Source organism: Elaeis guineensis, chromosome 15, assembly GCF_000442705.2.
Source record: "Elaeis guineensis isolate ETL-2024a chromosome 15, EG11, whole genome shotgun sequence".
Lineage (NCBI taxonomy): Eukaryota > Viridiplantae > Streptophyta > Magnoliopsida > Arecales > Arecaceae > Elaeis > Elaeis guineensis.
The window spans coordinates 27,411,439-27,422,653 of NC_026007.2; positions in this window are offsets into that span (position 1 = coordinate 27,411,439).

Here is an 11,215-nt window from a genome sequence, read left to right on the forward strand (position 1 = left end):
TGACCGGACGGCCATGGCAACCAACCCAATTAGATTACTTGCTACTTGGATCAAGTATATCTAAATATATAAATTTCAAAATTTAAATTTTGAATTTCAAATTTCAAATTTTAAATTTCAAATTTTAAATTTTAAATTTGAGATTTCAACCAAATTTCAAATTTCGAATTTTCAATCTTTGAATTTTAAATTTTGAATTTTGAATTTCAAATTTCAAATTTCGAATTTCGAATTTCAAATTTTAAATTTCAAATTTGAGATTTCAACCAAATTTCAAATTTCAAATTTTGAATTTTGAATTTCAAATTTCAAATTTCGAATTTCAAATTTCAAATTTCAAATTTGAGATTTCAACCAAATTTCAAATTTCAAATTTTGAATTTCAAATTTGAAACTTCTAACAAATTTTAAATTTCAAATTTCAAATCTTTTTGAATTTCGAATTTTGAATTTTGAATTTCAAATTTAAACTTATAGATTACACCTTAATCTACGCATGCATATGTATATCATATTCTAGAACCTGCTCTGATACCAATTGAAGCAAAAATTTAGTGTAGGGGCAAAATGGTAATTTTAAAACTTTTTCAAAATTACTATTTTACAGTGGAATTATTAATTAATCTCATTAATTAATACTAATTAACCATACACTAGGATCTAAATATGATACAACAGCATGCATTTAAATTTGAAATTCAAATTTGAATCAGTAAACGTTTTACAGTACTGTGTTCAGAACACATCACCTTTTGCGGGTAGTCGATCACCGCAATCTGATCACCGTCGGAGGGCTCTGATCATCATGTCGTAGCCACCCAACTGTCTGGCCTCTGTGGATCGTCCACACGAAGCTCCCGTCTGATCAGCTCCTCACGAATGCTAGTTCGTGATTTCACCCTTTTGATGGCAGATGTTGATCGAACTCCTTCGATCGATGTGTGCCGACTTCTTGGATGCTCCGGATCATCTGCACAGTTACTTGAGAGGCTGATGGATCTCTCTCTGAAATTTGGTGGACTCACGACACTCGTGGCACACCAATCTCACTTCCCGAACCCTAGGTAGAAACCCTAGGGTACACACCAAAAACCCTGTGCCCAATTTTCTCTCTTTTCTTTCTTTTTCTCTCAGAAGGTTTTGGACCTTCACCTTGCGCAGAAACCTTCCTCACACCCCAAAGTTTCTCTCCTAATTTTTCTACACACGTCCCACCTTTCTCCTCTTTTTAAAACAACATCGAACGTGTCTTATCCGCGTGAGAGGATAAAGACAAGAGGTTACACATTTGAATTCAAATCAAATTTGAATTCAAATGAAAACCAACTTATCCCTATCCTTTTGGGCATGAGAAGAGAAGGGGCATGGCTCTTTGTGCGTGGAAAAGTTTCATGAGAAACCTTTTCTAATGTAAGTAATGTGGCGCACAAAATGGATAAGGATGAAAGGGCAAGTGATAAGTTATCCATTCAAATTCAAATATGCTTTGAATTTGAATGGCTAACTAATTAATTTATCTATCCATATGGCACACAAATGAGGACGTGGAGAAGGGTTTTACGTGAGAAAAATTTCATGAGAAGTTTCTTCTCGTGAATTCAAATGGATGCAAGGAAGTTGGGTGACGCAGGGAATTTAAAACAAGGTGGTTTGATTCAAATTGAGCCAACCTAGTTTAAAATAGGTTGAGCACAATTAGACCAAATTAAACCCAACATAATTAGGCTTAATTAGGTTAATAAAATCCTAATCAAATCAGGAATTAACTAAACCTAACCCCTGATCAAATCAGGGACTAAACCACCTTAGCGATTAGGTCAACATTTAACCTAATCGGGTCAATCCAAACTGAATCCAATTCAATTGAACTTGATCCAAAAATAATTACTCAATCAAATTGAGTTAATTAGTGATTAAATTATTAATTAAACCTCTCATAAATGTTGAGTCCAAATTCGATGGGCAATCAGGCATCAGAGACCATCGATATGAAACCCTGATCAAAGAGTTCAAATTTCAAATTCAAAATTCGAAATTCAAAATTTTGCCCCGGTACCCAAAATGTGTGGAACTCATGATTAGAGAATCCTAATTCTCAATCATAGAGTTCCAGATAGATAAGACTCATAATCAGCCATCAGATCAGAAAGGAACCTCTAATGTGTGTGACCCCGCAGGTTCGAACCTAAGCCGGTAGCACAGGAACCAATTTCTGTACTAATCGAAGTGACCATCTAGCAATGGTACCCGATGACCGGATAGGTCGAATAATCGCAATCACAACATTCAGAACCTACGTGAATATGGTTACCGTATAATTCATCCCTTTTGACCCCTGTGTTTAGGATGACTCAGAGTTAAACTGTCAACCCTGATCATATCATCCGAATCGTGCTCAACTCAATTAGTCCTGTGACTCCTCACTAGGACTACCCTGGCCAAGGTTTTGCTAAATTGAAACACGACTGTACACAGCTCCTAAACTGGAGTGGTCAATCCCATCTTGACACACGCACCGACAAGTCAAGTACTTGACTACACCCAGCAACCTTCCGTCATTGAATTAGAAATTCAGGTAGTCCAGTGCCTAAGTGCAGTGAGTTGCTTGCAAGTCACCGTGGCGGTCTCAAGTCGGAGGGACATTTATACCCATATCCCATCGGAGCAAATCTTGACAGCAGAAATAGCTCCGGAGTTGGTCACGTTCAGTGCAGATGTACCATTACATCTCACCTGTATGCCATACCAGTGTCTCCACACTCTTTGGTTATGAGGACAACCAACCCATATGGCACACAACGATCTATGGTCGATAAATATTGTCGTCCTTGGTAACAACGTATCATTTGGTCGCGAACATGTTTAAGGACTAAACGATAAATCCTCCTTTGTCGAGTCTAAATAGTCCTAAGGACTTCACCACAACACAGGAGTTCATTAGAAGATGAAGCATTTGTGATGAAAAAATATCAAAATAACTTTTATTTATTTATAATTCATGTACTAATACAAAAGGAGCACAACCGTCAACAGGCTGACGATTGGCTTTGGGACACTATTCCCAACACCAGTTTCATGCAGAATCCAGCAGGGGGTCATCCGATAGTGGAGTTCGGGTGGTATTGTGGAGGTTTGTTTGCTGGAGGAGTCTTGAGGACACTGTGGAAGGTCGAACGTTAGAGGAGTCCGAGATTCAATTCTACTGTACTTCAACTTTTGTAGGAGTCTGAAAGGAGCCGCTTATTGTAGAAGCTCGGACGAAGATCGATTGTCGTGGAAGCTCAGATGGAGACTTCTTATTGTAGAAGTCCCGCTGCTGGAGAAGCTCGATCATTGACAAAGTTTGAAAGAAGTTTGGAGTAGAAATCTGGTTGGTGGAGCCTGTCCGTTGTAGGAGTTCATCTGTGATCCATCCACTGTAGAAGTTCGGATGGAGTCCGACTCTTGTGGAAGCTCAGATGAAATTCGAAAGGTGGTCAATATCGTAGAAACTTGGATGGAGTCTGGTTACTGTAGAAGTCCTGCTGTTGGAGAAGCTTGGACATTAACGAAGTCTGAAAGAAGTTCGGAGTAAAGTTGCTCGTGGCAGGAGGAAGTCTGGAAGAGATTCAGAGGGTAGCCAATCACTGTGGAAAGTCGGCTAATAATGAAGCCCAGAGAGCGTTTGGAGCAGTCTGGTAGATGAATGGGGAGCTCATTATCGGAGAAGTCGGATGGTATTATGGAAGCTCGAATGGTGGAGAGGGTTCAGAGAGACGCCACGCAAGGTCGGAAGCCGGAAGAGCCTTGGAAGGGTCAGCCTTTTACCAACTTCGATTGGGGGTATTTTATACCCAACACCAATCCCCCTACTTTTGAGTTCGAATTCTGAATGAAGTACAGAAAAATTTTTACAGTCGAAGTTGCCTCCCTCGATTTTTGTACTTGGTTGTTTCTAGATATTTTGGTATTTGGCGCGTTGGTGCTAGAGACTTTTCAAATCGAGGCGATTCGAAAAGATTTTTTCGAGATTTCTGCTGGAGCGTTGCTCTAGGTACGGTGCAATAATGGTTATATCAGTTGTCGGTCACTTTCAGCCATCTGCCATGATGAGTGAGACATGTGGCGGTTGTAGATCGGTCAGAGGAGATCTGCGATCATTATTCCGCCGGACCTCATCGCCTATTTAAACCCACCCTCCTCCTTCAGGGGCTTCACTTTGCCTGGAAGTTTTTTCGATCCCTCCTTCTGCCTGAGAGTTTTGCTCTTCCTCAGCATCCTTTTCGACCTTAGGCATTCTTCGAGTCATCCCCATCTCTGCATCTCTGCATCCTTCGGACCAGCCTAGGTTAGTTCCAGAACTCTCCTCTTTTTTTTTCTCTTGCTATTCTTCTTTCGTTCTTCTTCCTTTACATTCCACCTATTCGATTTTCTACGAATGTCCTGTTTCTTATTTTTTTTAATTTTTTTGGGGTTTTTAGGATTTTTACTCGATTCAAAATATCCTCCAGCACTTCCTCCTCTAGCAGTTCTAGGAGTTTGTCCGTTCCAGCTCCCCAAAACCTTAGTTCTGTAGATGAACTTCGTCCGGTCTTTATACCAGACACCATCCCCAGCTCTCTAACTTCGAAGAAACTCTCACTGATTAGGATTCAGAATGGGGTTCCTCCGAAGTACGAGCTGGAGCGTCCCGGGCCGACTGGCTAGGCTAGCACTCCTCCCCCCGGCTGCTTCTGTTTATACCAAGAAGCTTTCTGCACCGGGCTTCGACTTCTGCTTCCACCTTTTGTTATTGCTCTCTTCCGCTTCTTAAACATTTCTTTAGTTTCTGTAGCGCTGAACTCCTTTAGGTTTCTGATAGGATTTCTTTCCCTCTGTAGTTTAGCTGAAGTTCGGCCGACTCTTTCTTTGTTTAGAAATTTCTATACCTTCAAGCGTCATCCCTCGATAAAGGACTGGTGGTACTTCTCCCCTCAGTTCGATAGAAAGGGGTTGCTGAAAGGTGCCCCCTCTTCTATTCATAACTAGAAGAAGAGGTTCTTCTACGTCCGATGCCCGTCCTTGGAGCTGGGGTTGCCCCCCTGGGGCTCCCTGAGGGATTCTATCCGTCGGGCTTCCAGCTTGGGACAGGATGACCTTGAGACCTCCAATAAACTCGAGGCTTATCCAGCCCCTCTTTTCTCCAACCTCCTGAAGGAACAACTCTTATTTAACATCGGCCTAAGCCCTCTCAACCCTGTCGGTATATATATATATATATATATATATATATATATATATTGGCTTCTTCTTTCTTCTTGTTCCTTTGTTAAGCTGTGTCGATCCTCATTTACTATAGATATGGATGCTGACACAGCTCTAATGCTAGCCCAGGGTCTCAAGACCCACAGAAGGAAAGGCACAGCATCCTCGGGGCAGCAAAGAGGGCAAGGGTAGAAGAGACCAGCTCGACCGTGCCTGCCCAGGCAGCCATTACCGTCGACTCTCCCACTGACATCGAGCTCGCAGTCCCCTGGACCTCTTTAAAGAGCCCCCCGACCGAGGTTCCTGCTCCAGAGGCCCGATCTGAGGAGGCACCGGGGGCCGAACGAAGAAGGAGAAAGAAGACATTGGCCCGCAAGAGCCGCAGCAGCAGGGCTGCCATCGAGGAGGCCGATGGCTCCGAAGAAGATCCAAGAAAAAATCCCTTCAACAATAGGGATATAATAAAGAGATTGGTCGACGAGTGCATCCTGCCCGAGGTCGTCCACAGGACCGTTCACGCTGATCCTGAGCAGCGGGTCTGAGACTCTCTGAGGCCCTTTCTCGAGGTAGGTCAATTTACTCCTTTCTTCTTCTTGCCTCTTTGCTTAGCTTATTCCTTAATTTTATATTGACTCCCTGGCCGCTCCTGTAGATCGGACACCAGCTCATCGCCAACATCGAGGCGATGAACAATGCTAGAAAGGAGGCTGTCCAGGAGGAGGAAGGTCGCCTGACCGAGGCCGCCCGCCTCAAGGAGAAGATCATTGAAGTCGCGAGTCTCCAAGAGGTGCTGCAGAAGGAGGAGCAGACCTCGACAAACTTGAGGGCCACCTTGGAGGAGGAAAGAAAGAAAGCAGAGGCCGAGGTCTCCAAGTTGAAGGCGCAGATCCTGACCCTGGTTTCAGAGGCAACAGTCCGGGCAGTGGAGGAGTTCAAAACCTCCTCCGAAATGAGGAATCTGAAGGTCGAGTTCGGCCAGGCTGCCTTCATCAAGGACTTTGAGCTCTGCCAAGAGAAGGTGGTCGGGAAGTTTTTCGAGTTGGACCTCGGCTTCCTGGATGAGGTGTCCGATGATGAAGTCGGGCCTTCCGAGGCTGCTGCTAATCTTCCTCCAGTCGAGACTTCCTCGACTGTCGTGGCTGCCACGACCGATCTTCCATGGGCACCGAGCTCCCCCACTTCTACCCCAGAGGTTCGAAACCTCTAAATTTGTATTCTCTTTTTTTTTTTTTTGCAACTTTTCCTCATTCTTTTGTACTTAAGAACTACTTAATCAATGAAATTGGGTTCTTCTTTACAGAGGGCTCCTCTTTTTTACTCTGCATTCTTTTTCTTCTCTTTTATTTTCTGGCACTGATTTATGTTGTGGCACTCTTGTCTTCCAACGACAGTGCCCCACTGAAGCTCTTTCCTTACCATGAGGGATTCCTCTGAAGTCGATGGTCCGAGACCTCAAAAGGAAAGTTCGTCGCCTGATGAAGAAATCCAAGAAGCTGGATGACGAACTTCACCGACTGAGGAAGAGCCATTCGGAAGTCACTGTGGAGGCTGCTCACTTTCGAGACCTCCACAAAAAGGGCTTCATGGACTACACCCGGAGGAAGGCTGACTTCGTGAAGGAGCTTGAGGAACTCTAAAAATGTGCAAGCGACCGATCTTGGACTCAGGCTTCCAAGATCAGCTCCCTTGAGGTCGAGCTGGCGGCTGCACGGGAGAAGATCGGCCAGTTGGAAGGAAGCTCGTCCTGGCTCACAACTCAAGCCGACCGCAATCGAGACTGGTCGAAGAAATTCTTCGACCTTCAAAAGTAGCTGCAGGATGCCGAGGCAAACTACAATGCCTACCGAGTCGGCTGGTGCGGGCAAGTAGACGACTATCGAAGAAAGCTCAAGACGGCGACCGACGAGGTTACCCGCCTTCAGAGGTAGTTATCTGAGAGAGTCCAGGCCATCTCTGCACAAGGCTCCGACGAGCTTCGCTCCTTGAGGGGGACCATGGAAGAACTATCCGTGGCCCTTGGGTAGGAGAAGGCCGAACTATAGCGGCTGAAGATTCAGTTGGCCTATGAGCAGCAGGCGGTCAAGGATGCCAAGGCAGTGTCTGAAGTTTTGAGGAAGAGGCTTCGGGAGTCAGAGGGCGAGAGTCGGCGATTCCACCAGATGTATCGAGAGATGCTGTTAAGAAAGAAAGAACTGAAAGAAGAAGTCGAAAACTTAAAGCAATCCTCGATGATGGCTGGAACCGAGAGTTCAAAGTCTAAAGAAGTCGAGATTCCTTAGAGCTTCTTTACCTTTTATTCTATGTATTCTTTCCTTTTCTTGTCATTTTTCTTTTTTGGCCTTCAAAGGCTTTGTAATATACACTTCACTAACGAAATGAAAAGAAAATTTTCCACTACCTTATCTATTCTTGCATTAAGTTATCGTTTACCGAACTTCTTTTGTCTTTTGTCTTATTCGATGTCGACATTGTTTGAAGGTTTCTAATAGTCGTCGTGTTGATTTGCCTCTTTTGTTCATGATCGAAGGTCTTTTCGAGGCCACTCGAGTTTGACGTTTCCTCCCGGTGCTTGAGCTTGGGGGCCCGAACTTCTCGTTACCTTGAGGAAGTTGATTTTCTCCTGTCGGTGTTGGGTTCTCTCTTGGAGACTGAGAGTTTTTGACAAGAGTCTCCTTCCTCGTTGAGATGAGATTCCTTGTGTCTTTGATGTAATTTGATTTTTTCTTATCACTGGTGTGGCTCGTCGCTTTCCCTTTTTCTCTCCCCTCTTTTTTTTGTGTTCGAGTGAGGATTTTTTCTCTACTCTTAACGGGGTTGTAGGAGTGTAGAGGAGCTATTGAGGAGGCTTTCTTCCTCGTCTGGTCTTGATCGACTGGGTCTTCATTTGTGTCAGGATGAGATTCTCCTCCTATTCCCGACACAGTCAATTTTAGCTCATGTTAGGATGAAGTTCTCCTCCTGTTCCTAACAGGACTGTGGGGGCGCGAAAGGGCCGTTGCAAGGGCCTCTCCTCCCATCCGGTCTCTAAATAACCAGGCCTTCAACTTTGCTCATGTTAGGATGAGATTCTCCTTTTGTTCCTAACATAGCTGTGGGGGCACATAAGGGCCGTTGTAAAGGCCTCTCTCCCCATCCGATCTTTAAATAATCGGGCCTTCGACTTTGCTCATGTTAGGATGAGGTTCTCCTCCTGTTCCTAACATGGCTGTGGGGGCACATAAGGGCCGCTGCAAGGGCCTCTCTCCCCATTCAATCTTTAAATAATCGGGCCTTCAACTTTGCTCATGTTAGGATGAGGTTCTCCTCCTGTTCCTAACATGGCTGTGGGGGCACATAAGGGCTGTTGCAAGGGTCTCTCCCCCCATCGATCTTTAAATAATCGGGCCTTCGACTTTGCTCATGTTAGGACGAAGTTCTCCTCCTATTCCTAACATGCTTAGTTTCGATTGTCGGAAGGAGCTACTCCCTGTCGTTATGAGCTCATCCCAAAAAAAAGATATGCAAATATGAAAGAAACTTTTATTTAAGGCCAAGTCATTGATAATATATTCATAGATTTTTCGAATCCCATAGTCGCAGAAGGTCTGCTCCCCGTCGGGGTCCTCCAAAGATGGAGTTGATGATCCCAATTGGAGGCCGATCTTCAAGCTGCTCCTCCCTCCTTGGCGGCTCCGGTTGTGGTAGGGCCCTCTGCCGATCTTTCCTACCTTCAGGCTGACGTCGAACAAATCTATCGAGCCAACCTCGTCTGATGAGCTCCTCAATCTCATCTCGAAGCTGAATGCACTCCTCCGTGTCGTGGCCATGGTCACGATGATAGAGGCAGAACTTGTTAGGGTTGCACTTCCCGGGGTGTGTGCGCATCCTTTCTGGTCTCGACAGTTGCTCCCTGACCTCCATCAGCACTTGAGTTTTCGATACATTGAGAGGGGCGTAGCTGTGGAATCTTCCTGGGGGAGAGCCCCATCGAACTCGATGGTCCGGGCTTCTCTACCTACGAGCCTGGGAGGAGTCTAGATATGCTTGTGTCCAGAGAGAAAATAGGTCAGTGCAGATGTCCTCACCATAAATAGTGGGAGCATGGCGGAGCTCTTCGATCCGCCGGTTCATCTCCCAGAATCTTTGATCTAGGAGGTCCTCTCGACTGCGAGTCTCGAGGGTCTTCTGGTGGAATGGAGGTAGGGACTCTCCGGGGGTGGAATCGTGATCCGACGGTGGGCTCTCCACCTTCTGCTTCCCCTTTTTGGGGAAGACAGGGTGACTTGCCCAAGTGGCCCGCTCGATCGTCGGATTCTGGAACTCCGACGATGCTCTTTCCAGCCGCACTAATGTTGCGGCTGCTGCGCTGCTGCTGCATGCCTGTACTACTTCGGTGAGGCCCCTGACCTGCTAACCAGCAAGTCAAACTGCTCAATGCCAACTGCCATTGCCGGAGGAGGAGCCTGAGAAACTGGAGATGAGGTCGGAGCTTGCAGAGCTCGCTGAGATCTGACCACAGAGGTCGTAGATCGCCTAGTGGATGCTTTTTCGGGGAGGCATCGGTGGAGATCTGGTAGGAGAAGGAGAAGAAGATGTCAGAGAAGATGACCGAAGATAGTCACGTTGAGCACTCCTTTAAGAACAAGGGTACTGTGAAGACACAGATCCTTCCTCTAGCGCCAATTCTGTTGGTCCAAAATTTTGGCCGACGTCGGAGAAGCTGGAGTCGAGGGGATCGCATCCACCATCGGGACCTACAAGAAAAGTCTAAACCAGAGTTGGGGGTGCTCTGGCAAGACCCTCTGATGCTCAAGTAGTACTCTGCCTTAACAGAAATGGAGCACTCAAATAAAATTTTAGCAGAGTTTCGAGATAGAGTTTTTGAGCTTAGAGAAGAACATATCTGGGGTCTCTTTTTATAGATGGAGAGCGTAACTAATTGATAGCGACGTCTATAACTGCTGGTAGTGGGCCGTTTGGGGCCATGCGGAGTTTGTTACGGAGAGTAGTGACGTCAGGGGGCCATTTAGGGCCACGTGGAGTTTTGTTATGGAGAGTGGAGTGGTGTCCGTTGTTGTGACTTGCCAGAGAGTAGTGGGGTCACATGAAACCTATTACAGAGAGTGAAGTGGGGTAGTAGCCATTGTCGTGACTTGCCAGAGAGTTTGGGTCTGACGGCTGAAGCTCGACTGGGACGTCTAATGGAGCAGAACGGCTTTCTATCTCAGCAATCCAGGAGAAGCTCAGATGTTTTTCGAGATTGCTGATAAGTCTACTATTGTCGGATGCCTTGGATCCTGATGCTATAGGCGGGAGTCATCTCTGCTGTAGAAGCTCGGATGGAGACTTTCTGTTGGTAAAGTTCGGTAGAAATTCGATTACCAGAGAAGTCCGTCTGGGATTTGCCTGATGTGGAAGCTCGTCTGAAGATTGTCCGTCGGAGAGGTCAGTTTCATACGGAATCCAATAAGAGGTCATCAGACAGTGGAGTTCGGTGGCGTTGTGGAGGTTTTTCTGCTGGAGGAGTCTTGAGAACACTATGGAAGGTCGAACGTTGGAGGAGTTCGGGATTCAATTCTACTGTACTCCGACTTTTGTAGGAGTCTGAAAGGAGTCCGCTTATTATAGAAGCTCGAACGAAGATCGATTATCGTGGAAGCTCAGATGGAGACTTCTTATTGTAGAAGTCCCACTGTTGGAGAAGCTCGATCATTGACGAAGTCCGAAAGAAGTTCGAAGTAGAAATTTGGCTGGTGGAGCCTGTCTGTTGTAGGAGTTCATCTGTGATCCATCTACTGTAGAAGTTCGGATGGAGTCTGACTCTTATGGAAGCTCGGATGAAATTCAGAAGGCGGTCGAACCGTACGTAGAAACTTGGATGGAGTCTGGTTACTGTAGAAGTCCTATTGTTGGAGAAGCTCGGACATTGACGAAGTCCGAAAGAAGTTCGGAGTAAAGTTGCTCGTGCGGCAGGAGAAAGTCTGGAAGAGATTCAGAAGGTAGCCAATCACTA